Source organism: Lagopus muta, chromosome 19 (assembly GCF_023343835.1).
Source record: "Lagopus muta isolate bLagMut1 chromosome 19, bLagMut1 primary, whole genome shotgun sequence".
NCBI classification, from domain to species: Eukaryota; Metazoa; Chordata; class Aves; order Galliformes; family Phasianidae; genus Lagopus; species Lagopus muta.
In genome coordinates this window covers 7281064-7294978 of record NC_064451.1, presented here as the reverse complement: position 1 = coordinate 7294978, position 13915 = coordinate 7281064, and the positions used below count along the sequence as shown (strand labels likewise).

The 13915-nt window shown below is 54.7% G+C and overlaps 1 protein-coding gene across 3 annotated transcripts in view; it reads right to left on the bottom strand.

Annotated features, from left to right (window-relative positions):
• RXRA (retinoid X receptor alpha) overlaps positions 1-13915 on the bottom strand; it is a 76145-nt gene that overhangs the window by 55295 nt on the left and 6935 nt on the right. Inside the window, exon 1 of one of the 3 annotated variants that reach the window (XM_048966451.1) lies at positions 574-4885. The exons of the other annotated variants lie outside the window; for them this stretch is intronic. The gene's annotated coding sequence lies outside the window, so the exon portion shown is untranslated. Of the gene's footprint in view, positions 1-573; positions 4886-13915 lie in introns of those variants that run through there. 3 annotated transcript variants of the gene reach the window in all.

Below are 13915 nucleotides of genomic sequence, written 5' to 3'. Positions count from 1 at the left end.
TCTGCTCATGAAACATTTAGGGGTGAGGAAAAGGATAACGTTTCTCAGGGTGTATGGTTCCCCCCCAGCACATCCATCCTGAGCTGCAGGCTCCCAGGTGAGCACAGGAGCAGGGCAGCTGCACAGAACCAACCCCAGCCCCACAGGGGGATGCCTGGCCTGGGCCCACCCTACAGCAGCTGCTTCTCACCCCATAGAGAAACGCCCTACTCGTCACTTTCCTCACCACATCGCTTCTCAGACCCTCTTAAGCCAGCCCCTCTCACACCACTGCCCTGCACCAACTCAAATCACTGCTCTGCGTTGGTGCCAAGCAGGCACAGCGCTTTCCAGCTGCCTGTGTGTGCAAAACGTGCTGCATGGGAGCTTCCTTCAGACAGCTGCCTCTTCATCACCAAGGGCGTAAGTCCGGTGCAGCAGGGCTACGCAGTGGGACATGGTGTTTATAATGCAACAACGTGATGGAAAGCACAGCTACAGGAACAAGGTGGCACAATCCTAGGTTGCAGAAATAAGAACAAGCCCCAGTACAGCAACCACAGATGCAAAAATAAAAGAACAAATTTTGCTTACCTTTGGAAGGCCTCAAGCCTCCAGGCAGGGATCTCCAGGAAAAAAACCCTCGCTTCCACTGCCAACCCTTCAATGAGGTCTGGGCTGGGGTGGATCCTGGCTCCAGCCCTTCTGCTCACTCAGTGCACTGAATACACCTGAGCTGCCCTGGGTTGGCCCTGCCTTCCCACCAGGTGCTCAATCACTGCTTCAAGCCCTGACTTAGCATTTCTGCTCCAGCATTGCTCCAGCATTCCTTAGAGCATCCTCTTCAAAGCCATGCCTGGACACCCCCTGCCCACCTCTTCTGTGCTATTCAGGGTTCTTTCCTCCAGCCTACAGCCAATCCCACGGTTTAACAGTATAGACATCTCCTGCTTTCCATTCAGAAAAAAAATTCCAGCCCAGCACCACTGCAGCAAACCAGGATGTGCTCCCTGCAAGCCACGTGCCCAGTGCCAGAGATTTTCCACTGGTATTAGTGGAAATGCGTGGCATTAGTCCACGCCTGCATTTCACCAGCATAGATGGAGCCAGACAGAGTGAACTCATCTAACAGCCGTCCCTACGCCAAGTCCATTGAAAGCAGCAGTGCTGCACTTTGGCCACGGAGCTCGGTACAAGCACAGGGGCAGGGTGAGCCAGAGGACAGGTTGCTCCGAGGCTGCTTGCGAGCTTTTCAGTGACCTTTCAGAGCTCAGAAGCAGCCTGAGACCTGCACTCTGTTTCCCTGCTCACCGAACTGCTCCTCTTCTGCAGCATCCCACGTGGAGCAGAGCTGGGATGTCGATGTGCCAGCAAGGGCTGCCCACTGAGCCATGGGGCATCATGGAGGTGACAGCGTGCCCAAAGGATAAGGATACCCCACTGCAGGGTGCCAGTCCGACCCCATCGCCGTGCCACCACCACCCTGCATCCCGTGTCCCCAGCTCTGTCACCTCCCCACTGGCGCAGGGAGGGTGAGGCCGCCCAGCTGGCTGGCAGGAGATCTGGCCAGGCTGTTTAATCAGGGAGAGCGACTCGGCCATAATTTCTTCTGATCAAGTATTACAGATGCTATGTTTGGAGCCATCTGGCAGCAGGCTGCGCTTCCTGCCCCTGCTTCTCGCGCCCGCGGGAGGACAGGGATTGCAGCAGAGAGGCAGGACGGTGGGGGTAGGTGCTCCAGCATGGGCAGAAAGGCAGAAATCCCCCTCTCCCCTTCCTCCAGAGCTGCATTCTCCATCCCATAGGCAGCCAGCCCTGCTGGGGATGGGATGAGGGAAAAGCATGTGAACATCCACAGGAAAAAGCAGCAAAGGGGGGGGTTGAGCCAAGCAATGGGGTTTCCACCCCCATTTCATACCAGGACAAGAACTGCACCCTCCTTCAGTGTGCATATCCCACCCCTATGCTAACATCACTGCTCCAACCATGGGCACACTGATGCTGCAATGGGGTGCAGCAGTGGCTGGGTGCTCTGATACCATCCCATGTGGGAGCAGAAATCCCAAGGGAAGGGATGGGGCATCCCCACCCCACCCATCCTGCAGCTCACAGCCCCTCTGCACCCCAAGCCATGGTGGGGAGCAGGGGACACAGGGCAGCTGTGTGACCCAACAGCAGCTCGCTCCCATTTACAAGAGCTGAAGCAGGAACCATCACAGTGTTCAGTGCATTAAAAATAACTGAAGGAAAGGACTCTCCTTTCATTGCTTTCGACAGAACTGGGTCTTGGTCACGCCGAGCACCAGCTGAGAGCCATCCGGCACCATGTGCATTCAGGTGCAAACCAAAGCAAAATGGGCACACAGGTAACTGGGGGACCACGGGCACCCGCCTTTCCTGCACCAACCTTTGCCAAATGAGACAGCCAGGCAGAGGATGCCATGGGAAATCAGCCCTGACCCACATTTCTTTGTGAACCACAGAGAGTTAAAGGCTGGCTGAGGGCCCCGAAGCATGAACTTTATGCATATGTAGCTCATGTAATACAATTATACATTAATATATAACTAACAGTCACGGTAATACAACATTACAGTAGGTAGATTATCCCATCTCCTGTAATTTATTACTGTTATTTGTAATCCATTAGTGTCCAGAGCTGAACTCGGGTCAGAGTGCAGTGTCCTGGCACACTTGGTGACAGCGGGACGATGACATCCCTGTGCTGTGGGGCCGCATCCCACGCTGTGCCACCAGCAAGACCCAACCCAATGGGGCTGCCTCCCCATGGCCCCAGGATCCCCTCACCCCACGGCTTTGGGGCTGTGACCCCCAGCACCGTGCAGCCCGCATCTGGGACATCGCATCGTTATTGCAGCAGAGGAATTCCAGTTGCCTTTGAGGGGAAGGAACAAAGCCTAACTGGTTTCATGCAGCCGCCAATTAATCTTGATCGACACCACCCTCCATAGTGAGTCATCCACCCGAAGTCAATTTACATTTTTATTAAATCACACAGGAAAATTAGAAGCGTTATTACTTCCCTCCGATTCAATACGCGTTCTGTGTTCCCCCACCATTCAGGGTGTGGGAAAACATCCCAACCCTCCAAGTTTAACCATTTCTATTCCTACACAAAGCCTGGAAATAGATCGGCACGAGGGCAGCGGAATAGAAACCACCATTCCCCAAAGCTGGAGCATCATCATCCCCATCACTGGCACGTCGATACTCATCACCAACAGATGCCATCCAGCCCCAAAACCAAATCACAACACTGCATCAGCCTCACTGCTACAACAGAAGCATCACAACTCAGCATCAATTGATTTATGGGCTCCACACGATGCAAGCATCAGCAGGAAATGGACCTCCTGAGAAAGATAAAAGAATGGGTGCGTGCCTGCAGATGAGGAGATATTACAGGGCTTCTCCATGCTTGTTGTGCACGTCTCCATGGGTAGTTAGTGGGGTTAACAAGACGAAGGGTCTCTTCTAACCACTGTGATTAAGATTTGCTGGAACAGAAACCCCCAAAGCTCCCACTTTCATCCTCCTGGTATGGGGATGGAGAGTCCCTGCATTGGAGAGCACTTCATCTGACTCGGTCAGAAGATCGTTTCTCAAGGATGAATGCTCTTACGATGAAAATATTTCTCAAGGATGAACACTGTTTGCTAAGTCCAATCAATTCCGACTGCGTTTCCTGTGGACGGAGCAAGAGGAAGGAGGAGAATTTCCATTTTGTGATTAAAACCCTGAAGTTCTACATTTTTCTTCTCAATCAGTACAAAAGCACTGTTTGAAGCATCCTGCCAAAGGGGAACCAGGCTCCAAGTTCCAACCGCGCTCTCTGCAACCCAATCAGCTGCATCCCAAACCAGGACCAAAACCCTGCGTGATGCCCAGGGCTGCAGAACCCACAAACCCATCCTCATCCCTATGGAAAATCCATCACCACAGCTCTCCAGACTCTGCATGCTGCTGCACAAAAGCAGGTTTTACGGAGTCTTATTAAAATAATAGCAAGAATTTGGAGTGGAAGACAAACAACACGTGGCTGGATTCTGCTGGATCCCACGCTTTGCCCCCCAGCCCCAGCACAGCTCTCCCATGGATGCTGGCTCACACCCCAGGGCAGCACCCCATCACCCCACTGGGCACACCAAAGCAGCCCTCTCACACCCCAGGTTCAACATGGGCAAACTCCCCAGCCTGATTCAGCATTGCCCACCAGCAAGCAATGCTTCAGGAAGCACACGGCTGCTCAAACCCAAGCTGCAAGCCATCAGTGCTCCCCCAGCCCATCCCCAAGGAGTGATTCCCAGCGAGGGAATCCCTTCCAAGAGCGGCACCACACCGCCTGCATTTCCCAGGCTGCCTCCAAAGGGCCTTTTGCAAACCCCCCCCATGCCCTCTGCCTTTCTGAAGTCCCGTTTTTCCACTCCACCACAACCCCCACCAACCCCGCCTTCCTCGTTTTCCTTCTCCGACTGCTGACCCAGATTTCATAATGAATGAATCCATGCAGCGCTCTTCAGACTTTAATTATTTTTTCACTTTTTCTCATCATACATTATGCATCAATAAGAGGGGGGGGAGTGGGGGGTGGGGAGAGGAGGCCAAAAAAACCCACACAGCACAATTCATTTCAGCTTGAACGGTTAACTCCTGCCTATTGCTAATAGCAAAAGTGCCTGCAAATTGCAGTTCTTATTTTAGACCTCACGTTAATGGCGGGGGATGAAAACAAACAGTTTTCAAGAGGCTGAAAACAACCAATGCATTTCTTTACACAAACTGCTTTGCCGGGCTCTTTAACGGGGAGAATCCATCACGCGTCAACCCCTTCTTTCCCAGCATCACCCCATACCTCCATCTGAAATCCCAGCCCTGCCCTGGGAAATCCCAGCACCAGATCCCCCCGCCTCGGCTGTCATCCCAGCCCCCCCACCCACACAAGTCCCAGCAAAAGAAAACAAACACACACCAAGAAGGGCCCCAATCAGATCCCTCCGCCGTGCACTGAAAACACCTTTGACCCAAATTCCGGCTGCAGGATGGAATTCCCCCCTCTGCGCTGGGGTGACAGCAGTGTGTGTGTGTGTGTGTGTGTGTGCAAGAAGGGTAAGCTCCCCCCGCAGCCCCCCACGCCTAACAGTGCTCGGGTGCCTTCATTGGATGCAAAGTGGCTGTGATTTCATACCATCACATGATCCGACAGCAGCCCACCTCTCCCTCCCCTCCCAGGTGCACGGTGAAGCTATGGGAAGCGCACGGAAAAGCATCTCCCAGCACAGCCAGCCGCCTCCAGATGAGCTGCTGGTTGCAAACCCGTGGAAATTGGGGGGGATGGGGGGGGGTGGTTACAGGAGAGCTTTTAACCTGAAGAAAATGGAATCACACAGATTTCTCCCCTGCAAAAACACCCAGAGAGCGACGCTGCGCCGGAACGCATGCCTCGCATTTTTGCTGCCTGTCGGTTTGCAAAGCGGCTCGCAGCACCATCCAGCTTTGCTATGAGGAGAACGGCTGGAATTATTCTGCTCTGGTCACTGGGTTGCAGCCCAGAAGCCAGGTGAGGGTATGGGCACACAGCCCCACGGCTCAGCAGAACCTCAGCTGCAATATCCTCTGAATTTGTCAACACCTTTGCAAGAAGTTTCCTGGGGAGTGAGGAGAAAGGAGATTACCAAGTGCTGACAAGCCTGCAGGATGCTGTCAAGACGCCCTGCTCGCTGTCAGCCTGTGCTCAGCATCATCCCAGCAGAGCGTGGACCCTGGCGATGCCACCCAGGATGGGGCACCATAGGGCTGCATCACCTGCACCCACCAAGCTCCCCCTCCTCCTGGCAATGGGAACCAACAACCCTCCAGGAAAGCTGTTTTTGGAGGCTGCTGAATTTTTCTTGGCACTGCTCGGTGCGCTTTGCATTCACTTGAAAATCCCAAGCATTTTAATATAGCCGGAATATTTGCTTGCAGGAGGACTCAGCTACCCACCAAACGCTTCCCAACCTCTGCAGAGCCCCCCCAGCTGGGGATGGGGACACTGAAACAGAGCACGAAGCCATGCTGCCCAGTGCTCCCAGCACCACAGTGGGGTGAGCTCCCCTAGCCACCAGCAGCTCACCCTGTCCCTCTGTTGACTTTGGCTGCATCCTTTCCTTGGGGCATCCCTCCCTTGGCCTGGGGAAAAGCCCTTTCCCCCCCCCCCATTTCATCTATTTTAAGATCAGAGGCCTAAAATTAGCCCCGCTCACACAATGGGGCCCCAGATTTAATCCCTTCCCAACCATAAGCCACCATTTGCAACCTTCCTGCAAACTTCTCCGGCCATCCAAACGAAGTAAATAAATAAACAAACTGGAAACCACCTGAGGGCCAAACTGTTCCATTTAAAAATAAATGTACCCACACGACCACTGCTGCCACCCACGGCAACGTGGCATTCTGCTGACATGGCTCAGAGCATGGCCACAACCCAGGCCATTCACCACCAGCACTGCCAGCTCTCCCCTTGCAAACCTTCACAGGGGAGCGGAGAGATGCTCAGGCTGCAAAGCTGCATGTGCAATTTGCTCCTCCACGCTCAACCTAACCAGTGGGGTAATTGGACGGACCTTGCTTAGAGCAAAACAATTAGTTAATATTTGTTAAGTGCCCTGGAGTTAATTAATTGCCATTGACTCATTAGCTAGACTTCAGCCTCCGTGCACAGCTGGAAGCCATCCCTGCAGCCACGCACAGCTCCCTGCCCACCTCCCTCCCATAGCCCGTATCCCCTTTCCAACCCCAAAGCAGCGGGAGCAGAGCAGCTCCCATCCCAAACCACAGCAGTGATGCTCCTGGAGCACAGTGCAGCCCCCCGGGATGGATGCAAGCAACGCAGGTGTTGGCCAACCCACCCTCCATCCCTCTGCAGAAAACATTATTTCACCCCAAAGATATCCCCACGGTGAGACCCTCCTTGCTTAGCAAACCACCACGCTCCCAGGGCACCTTCCCAGGGACAGAGCCACGTGTGTCCCCATCCCGAGCACCCCAGGGGGCCGGCAGCAGCCCAGCACACAGAGCTGGCCAACAGCAACAAACTCGTGCGCGAAAAAACTCGGTGAGGAAGCAATATTCAGCTTGACTCTTCCCAAGCTCCTATTGTAAACAGCGCCGCGGATGGGTTTGTTTTATTTGTTTTCATTAGGAAAACACAGCCCGGATGGTCCTGCTGTCCTCGTGGGGGGAAGCGAGCTAACAGCACCACAGAGCATGGCAACCCTATGGAAACACAGCCTGCACAGCTCACCTCAGCCAAAGTGCAGCCCCAGAGGTGGCACACAGGCGCCCTGCGGCAGCTGGGATGCAAGCAAGCACCTGGGGATGGATAAATCTCACATGTTGGTTCCCAAGGCAGCTGTAGCCAACACGGTTTGTGGGTTAGGGAGAAGCTTGCTATCCCCACCTCCCAGCCTGGGCGGGTAGCAGCATTCAGCCCTGCCTCCATCTCGGACAGCACAAAGGCAAGCAAAGCCCAAAGCCGAGACGAGCTTCAGACACCGCCGAGTTAAAAATACATATTTTTCAGACAAAAGTTCAGTCCCCAAATGGGAAGAGAATCCAGGAAAAATGCAGCAGGCCCGGCTGGTGGCCGGCTTCCAGCACCTCCCTTCGGAGGAATCCGCCGAGGAGTCTCTGTTAATCCGCCCAGGACACACCAGCATTTCTTCCTCGTGCACTGGGGCTGGGTTTTCGGTGTTTTTTTTCCGTCTGCTCAGCAGATTTGACATTTGCTGGGGGACCGAGCAGGGGCACCGCGCTTCGTGTCCCTGTCACAAAGCCAGGGGCTGCAGGTAGGGAAAAGCAGGGACAGTGCAACAGTCTGGTGCCACCGCGAGCGCTATACAAACCAACAGTAACAACACTGTGCCTCGGTTTCCCCTCCCAAAGCAGGAGCCCATCCTTCAGGGCTGCAGAGGGGAAGCCTCCCCCCAACTGCTGCTCAGTACAGCTCCTGGAGGAGCACAGCTCTGTTGCACAGCTCTGTTCATTGCACGGCTCTGTTGCAAGGCTCTGTTTGTTGCATGGTCTCCAGTACCTGTCTGGGTTCCAGCACAAACCCTGATTTTCAGCAGCTCACGTGTCAGAACTCCCTGCTCCACGCTAACTTCTCCAAAAGGATGTCCCAGCCCTGGTCTCATCCCAGAACAGAGGAAAAGAAGCAGCAGTGGGAGCCAGTAATAAACGTAAAGATGGTAACAGTGCGGGCAAGAGGATGGAACAAACCTGTTCCAAGCACTGTTCTGCAACTCGATCCTTCATGGATGGTAACGGGACGGGACACCGTTGGCATCACCTCCTGTATAGGTTTGCTCTCCCCAGAGAGACAGAGCAGCCCAGATTGGGGCACACAGACAGGCATGGCCCCAGCCTGGTCCCACACAGCCCTATGCCCCCCCTCAGGAGCTGCCACCGGGCCAGCACTGCCCCCCCTCCCAGTGATATGCCCACGGAGGAATTTGCACTTCATTCTTTGACACCCGCTTTAATTATAGGTCTCGAGTTGGCTTCGGTCTTTCACAAGAGCCTGAGCTAATTTCCTGATCCCCTTTCCACGGGAGGGTTTGTGAGTCACTCGCTCCTTCTGTATACAAACAAAGGCGGGGGGGGTTGCCAAAACCCTGAGTGCTGCGGGCTGCCCCAGCCCAGCATGGACACCAAACCTCAGCACTGCCTTCCCCTGCAAGGAGAGCAGCAGATGGGCAGATCAGGGCAGGAGGTGACACCTGACATCCTGAAAGGCTCATGGCACGCAGGGATGCTCCATCCTTGCCCACCACTCAGCACTTCCTATTCTCCAACAGCAGAACCCTGCTGGTCTCTCCAATCCTCAGTCAGAAACCAACTCCTTAACTGCAGCACAGTATGGACTTCAGCTGTGTGAATGTCACCGTCACTCAGTTCGAGGAGACAGGGGAAATTCTCAGCAGCCAGGTGAACCTCTCTGGTCTCCAAAAGCATCCCCAAAGGCAGTGCTGCTCACACTGTACGGTGCAGCTCAGGGCACAGGAAAGGAACTCTGAGCTCGGAGCCCTGTGCTGCCCTTGTGGAGTTTTTTTCACCCCAGTCATGAGACAGGGCGGATGCAGCTCAGGATAAATCATCAACCACAGCAACAGGACAGAAGCAGGAGGCTGTGCAGGACCGCTGGTGCCTGCAGCTCAAGGGGAGCCCATTGGAGTCAACGCTTCCAGCTTTATGGTGGAGGCCTTCCAGGCCCACTGCAGGGATGAGCATCCATCCTCGCACAGCATCTCCCCTTTCCTCTTCCCCAGCCCCAGAACTGAGGGTAGAAGGAGAAAGAAAATCCGTACATGTCATTGCTGAGCTGCAATGACGGCACGAGGAGAGCAGTGGGGCACAGCCTCCCCCCCCCAGTCACAGCTCCTCTGAGCCAATCCTCATCCATCCCAAAAAAGCATCCTGCAGAGGGATCAGCCCAAACTTCGCATCCCCACAGGGTCCCTCCATCCCTAGGGCAGCTCTCAGAGGAGGGATGTTCCGCCTTTCTTCTCTTGCAGGATTAGACACACTTCTTTTCTCTGGTTGCTTTTCAAAGGAGAAGCTTTTTATCACAGCTGATCCCCGGGGGGGAGAAATCTTTTTCTCTCACTCCTCCTCCTCCTCCCTCCCTCTTTCACAGGGGGGTGAGGGGAAGAAGTTTGCCTTCATCTCAATCTCTTTGCTGACAGGCACTAAGGACGGACGGATGGATGGACAGACGGATGGATGGACGGACAGGGAACTGGGTCCCCCCCCCCCACCCCTGCTTGCTGTGGTTTCCCTGAGAACACCCAGCAAAATCCCAGCTCCTTATTTCGAAAGCCCAAAGCCATTGCAAAAGCCACCCAACAAACGTCGGCTGCACAGCAGCAGCTCCGAGCGGCTGCAGGTGCTCCACGCTCACCTACCTGCTCCCCCCCTGCTTCCCGCGGGCTGCAATTCTGTTTTCCAATGTTAGATGGATTTCTCTCCCCCACCTCTTCCTGACTGCTGCGGAACAGATCAAACCAAAGAGAGGAAACCGACACTTGGAGCTGGCAAAGCTTTAGACATGCACAGCTATTTTTACGGGCTGCTCGCATGCTACAAGTGTGCCTAAGAGTGGGGACTGCAGCACAAGGGGCTCTGCAGACACTCAGGGCTGCCCATGGCTGCCCATACACACCCCGATATGGAACCCCATTGCGTTGGAGCCTCCGAGCTCTCCTTGCTACCACACCAGCAGCAAACTGTGTGGATTCTGACTGCCGGCCCCACTTCAGCTTTTTCTCTTTATTTTTAGGCATCCCCTTAAAACTATAGAGGAAATCATCCAAAAGAAGTTTCTTCACCCGGCCTGTCAGCTTGAGGAAGTGAAATTAAAGCAGGACAAAAAAGAAAAAAAACCCTGAATCCTAATAAATCACACATCCACGCACACCAAATTGGAGAAATCTGGGCATGCCTCCAAAGCCAAGTAAATGGATGATAAACAAAACAAACCTAGCTCTACCCAGCAATAAAGGCTTTCACGTTTGGAATGTCTCACCCTGGAATCGCTTCCATTGACGGCACAGCCAGGGGAAGCCACTGGGCTCCCATATGAAGCTGTGCCTCCCCAAATCCACCCGGACCTGTGATGCCAGCCCAGTGCTGAGCTCTGAGCATCAGCATCCCTCCCGTGCTGGCCCCGTGCCCTCGGAGCTGAATGGGGCCTTTCTGCAAAGACCATTGAGGCTGCAGGAAAATCCTGCCCAGCCTCACCCAGAGTGGGGAGAAAGGGGCCTGGAAATGGCAGCAGTGCCCTACAGCTCGTGGGAGCTGTGCTCTGTGCACCCCACAACATGTTGGGGGATCAAAAAACAAAGGCCAAAAAGATTAAGGGTGAGGATGCTGGAATAACCCCCCTCCACACAATGGGAGAAAGAAAAAGCAGCAGCAGGTCTCCTTTTAAGCTTTAGATGCTGATTCCATTGATATGGACGCAGCACAGCCATGCCCACCTCCTGCCCACTGCACCGGGTGAACCTTTTCAGAGCATGCAGCAGGAGAGCCAAGGGCAGCTCACAGCCCTCCAGCAGGGCGAAATGATGGAGAACAGCCCAGTGCTACAGCTGCAGCCTCCTCGTGCCACAACCAGACTTTGGGGGCCCAACCCACATGGCACAACCAGGCTGAGAGCCGAGGGGCTGACAGCACAGCCAGCAGAAAGCAAGAGGTGGGACCACGCAAGGACACAGCGTGAGCATCCCTCCCCTGCCTGCACCCAGCCCTGTTCCTCTGCTTGCTTCCCAGCACAGATGGCCACGAAACAGTTAAAGTTTTCCCAGCAGGGCTCTCTGGTTAAAAGTCCACCGGGCATTTTCCCATCGTGGACTTTAGCCCCAGCACACAGCCACGATAACACAGCAGTGCCACGGGGCAGCTGCAGGATGGGTGCTGCCAAGGTGGGCGTCCCTGGCAAAACACAGGGCAGGAAACTGCAAACCGGGGCGCAGAGCAGCGTGGGGTTTTAAAGCAGAACGAGGTCGCACAGCGCTGCTGCAGAGGAATGGCAGTGCTGTGGTTATGGGGTGGTGGACACCCAACCAGAGCCCCAGGGACAGCACTGCTGCGGTGCTGCAGCCTCTCTGCCACCAGGGCTGCACATACCCTTCTTTAAAAGCTGGGTGACGTAATCAATCGGTATTTATAATGCTGAAAACATCCCAAAGCTCCATCTCTTCCAGCTCCCAAGCACACTGTGTACTCTTAATAAAGTAATTGCAATGATGAATAGCTCCTTATAACATTCCTCTTCTGCAGCTACCGACGGGGCCCGGAGCGTGAGTGAAAGCCTTTCTCCTAACTCTCCTCCAAAGCACATGCAGGATTTCACCTTCTCACAGCAAAACATACACTGAAAGTCTGGAACACGTGAACTCCTGCTCCCCACCCCAGCCATCCTAATGCCTTCATAATAAAGTCAGCAAATCACTGCACGTCAGTCCCAGCCCTCAGCTCCCTGGTGGGAAACTCAGCCCACCCAATGGGGTCAGTGACAAACACTGACTCCACAGCAGCTGGGGGGGCACCTGCAGCCCCCAGCCCCACAGCTTGGGGCTCCTTTCCCCAGGTTTTGGAGCAGGGCTGTGGGTTTAATCATTTGCATGGAAGTCCTTGCGTGCTTGTCCTTTCCACACTGATAACTACAGGACAGGCCAACGCTTTATTCTTTTGGTAGAGTCACCTCTACCTGATTAATTTGTACTGTCCCCCCCCACCAGCTGAAGTTTCCCACCCCATGCAAAGCCTTTAGTCCCACCCAGGGAATCAAAAGACTTCCTGAGCCCACATCAGACCCTGCTCTCTGGATGCTTTCCATGCAGCCTCTGCTCCCAGCCCCTTACAGCAGAGCCGTGGGAGAAGGGCATCATCCATCCATCGGACTGAGCGGGTGACAAAAAGAGACCTGGGGCCAATGGGTCCAAGCAGGAGACCTGATGGGTATGCAGATCAGCCCTGCAGTGCCTGGGCTCACGGGATGTGGGGAGGTGTGTGCATCACAGTGCTGCTCCCCATGAGAAACCCCTGCCCTGCAACAACTCCTGCACACACCCGGAGGCCTCAAAGCTCTGCTGCAGAACCCAGACGTGGTGTTGCCTCTGCTCTCATGGTGCAGCACCCAGCCGACCGGCCCAGGAGGAAAAGCAACAGCCTTGAGCAAACCAAGCACCCGGGCTCAGCAACCCTCCAGTGACCCACAGCCTCCCGTTCCCACAGGTTAAACCTGCCCTACAGGTGGGGCCCGAAGAGCTCCGGATGGGAACTGCTGGTTTGCCCTGAGCAGAAGCTGAAAGCTGAGCGGGATGCACTGCTCCAGTAACCAAAACAGGGCCAGGTCCGACCCCAGAACCCCAATGAATTAAATCCATGTCTCCCAACCCTATAAGCAGCAGAGAACCCCGCTGGGAGGGAGCAATGTGGGGTGCAGCAGCCCCTTGGTGCACACGGGATGCTCTGAGCCGGCTGGGAGCTGTTTAGATAAAGTCTCTGACATTTGCAAACAATGGGTATCAGCTGGCCCAGGGCCAGGCTATCTTGAGCAGGGATCACAGCTAAGCCTCCCTAAGTGCTTAAATGGGGGCCCCCGCAGGTATCCCTCCCTACAGCATGAATTCTTCCCCCAGCCACAGCCAACACTGCACAACTCTGGGTGTGCAGGACAGACAGGCAGACAGAAGCCTTCCCTTTGCTAGGACAAGGGACTTAGGGCTGCCTTGTGTAGGACAGCTTCCAGCCCGGATAACTGCATCGTGCCCCACTTAGATAGCAGCATCCCCCAAACAGCCCCACGGAGGCCCAGGACAGGCACACTCATGGTACAAAGCATTAATGCTGCCCCGTGCAGCACAGCATGCCCACAACTTGCTTAGGTGTGCAGAAAACTTCAGCTTCTGACAGGTTTACCCTAACAGGAAAGGAGCCTGGGTGGCCCATGTAGGTACAGGAAACTCCTTTCTATCGCGCTCATCGCTCCGTTTCCTCTGGATTTCTTTAACCTTTCACTCGAGCCCTGATTTATGCCTTCACACTGATTTTTTGCATGCGTGCAATTCCATTTCCCCTTCTCTCCACCAGCAAAAAACACAGCGACACCCCAACGCCCACCCAGAGCAACATCTGCAGGGAAACCTTCTGAGGACAGATGGCAGCGTGCACACATCCCTGTGTTCCAAAGCAGGGACTGTGGGGACACAGCCCTACAGGACACCGAGAGGTTTTTTGCTGCAGCCCAACCCCAAAAAGCAAAGCATGGATTTAAATTTGGATGGAACAGCCTTGCAACCAAGCGGGGAGGCAGCCTTCGTGCCACCTCCATGTCCCCTAGGTGGGGGGGGGATTAGCAGCTTGTTTCCAG